General features: G+C 67.7%; 1 long non-coding RNA gene across 1 annotated transcript; it reads right to left on the reverse strand.

Moving 5' to 3' along the window:
• Positions 1–668: 668 nt before the first annotated feature.
• LOC111734983 lies at positions 669–1,997 on the reverse strand. The gene is made up of 3 exons (XR_002778640.1): positions 1,535–1,997; positions 1,286–1,405; positions 669–812 (listed from the first exon to the last, which is right to left on the reverse strand). It is a non-coding gene; the product is annotated as an uncharacterized LOC111734983 (long non-coding RNA).
• Positions 1,998–2,049: the final 52 nt, after the last annotated feature.

Raw genomic sequence — 2,049 nt, forward strand, 5'->3', positions numbered from 1 at the left:
AAGTCGAACTTCCCCATGGCGCCTGTGCCGTCCAGCATGGTGGCGCTGCTCGAGCAGCGGGAGCTGGGCTCGTGCCGCAGCACGCTGGCGTGGAGGCTGCAGACGGGGGACGTGCCGGCTCACACCTCGGCCCTTTGTGGGGCTGGCCCGCCCCCTGTCCCCTGAAGGAGGCCCCTCAGGGGTCATCAGGCCCAAATGAGGCTGGACCCCTATGCTGTCGTTCAGGCGCTGCTGCCCAGGGCCTGCTGGGACATGTCTGGGGACAGCGGGTCCCAATCTCTCCAGGGAGCCCGGTGCCTTCAGGACAGCCTGACAGGGACTCTGGTCCTCCTGGTCAGTTCTGCCCCCAGCACGTCCCCTCCCCAGTCTCTTCCCTCTGGCTCGAGATGGCCCTCAGCATGTCCGAAACCACACCACACCCCACAAGCCCCTTTCACCCACCAATGAGCCATGGGCCCAGTCCGGACCTCCCCGAGTCCCGAGGCCCCCCACATTGTTTGAATTCTCAGCTCTGACCGTCCCTGCTTCCTGGATTCCCCGTCCTCCCCTGGCAGTGAGCCGCATGGTCAGACACCCAGGCCCCCGCCGGCCCCCCACCTGGACAGGAAGGCCTGGTGCTGCTGGATGGTGTCCAGCTCGTAGGTGGACGAGTCGCTCCTCTTGCGGGGCATCTGCCTTTTGGGGTCCTCAGTGCCACTGCTGCGGGGGATGTCAATGTTGCTGCGGCTCAGGTGCCGACTGCTCTCCAGGCCACCGCCACCGCCACCGTGTGCCGCATTCACCAGGACGCCCGGGGACAGCAGGTCAGTGTCCTGGAACAGCCCCACGCAGGCTCACTGCCGGGTGGCCGCCGGCCTGGCTCCCTCTTCGGTGTCCTCCCCCTGACCACGGCCCAGCTAACCTGTCACCCAAGCCAAGTGAACCCTCCCTCCCACTGTCCCTCCAGCCCGCCGGCCATGTGCAAACAGCCTTCACGCCTGGCCTGGCCACTCGGACCTCGGGGGTCTCGCACCCCCAGGCCGTTTGCTGCAGAGGGGCTTTTGGTGCTCTCTCCCGCTGGGGAGCTCAGATGGTGACAGCGGGTGACGCCGGCACTCGTCCCAGACCTCGCTCCCCACAGCGCGGCCCGCGTTCCATCACCTGCTGTAGCTGTTTGCTGCCCACGCACTGCCCTGCCCTCTGAGCACCTGACCCGGTGACCTCTGTCCTCCTCTTTTTACCGCGGGCCCTGGGGCCGAAAGGCCACATCATCTCCATCCTGGAGGGGGCCATGGGGAGCTGGTACCTGCACGCTGGCCACGCTGCCTCTGCGGCTGCTGCTCTGACTCTCGGACACGGGCTGGTTGCTGCAGCATAAGGCATCGAAGGCCAGGATGCCGCCCACGCAGTCCCCGACCAGGCAGACCTGGAGTGCGGGAGGCCCACGGGCCTGAGCTGGGACGCGGGCTGGGGACGGCCATCGACCCCTGCCCCGGCTGGGCTGGAGGTCCGGGCCCGCCCACCCTGTCTTCCATCTCCCCACCCCACGACTCACCTGCCCATTGAAGGTCACGCCCTCCTGGGACCTGATGAAGTCCCCGTAGGCGAGGTTGGCCCGCTGGATCACTGTGGCGATCGCCTCCTGGTACTGGGGCGAGGAGGTGGCCAGCAGAGGCAGGGCAGCCAGGGGCGCGTGGTCCTGGCTGCTGGACAGACAGCCTTCGTCGTGGCTGTAGGGGCTGAGGCTGGGGGAGGGGGCCCGGTCAGGGGACAGCAGGTAGCCTCAGGCCAGCCCAAGGGGCCCATCTCCCTGGCCCTGAACAGTGGGCCAGGAGCCACCTGCCACCCTCAGCGCCTCAGCTATGACCTGGCAAACCCGGTGGGGACGCTTCCGGGCCAGGCCCTGGGCAGGCTCAAGGACAGGGCTGGGGGGTGAGGTCCTGGATCTCAGAGGCAGGTCGGTACCCCATGTCATGGATGAGGAAACAGGCTCAGCCTTGGGCCCCGGCCCCCCTGACCCTGTGACCAGCCATCTGGGCTAAGTGGCAGGTCTGGATGTCCAGAAGGGTA

This window comes from Pteropus vampyrus, unplaced genomic scaffold, assembly GCF_000151845.1.
Source record: "Pteropus vampyrus isolate Shadow unplaced genomic scaffold, Pvam_2.0 Scaffold10975, whole genome shotgun sequence".
In the NCBI taxonomy this organism is placed as follows: Eukaryota; Metazoa; Chordata; class Mammalia; order Chiroptera; family Pteropodidae; genus Pteropus; species Pteropus vampyrus.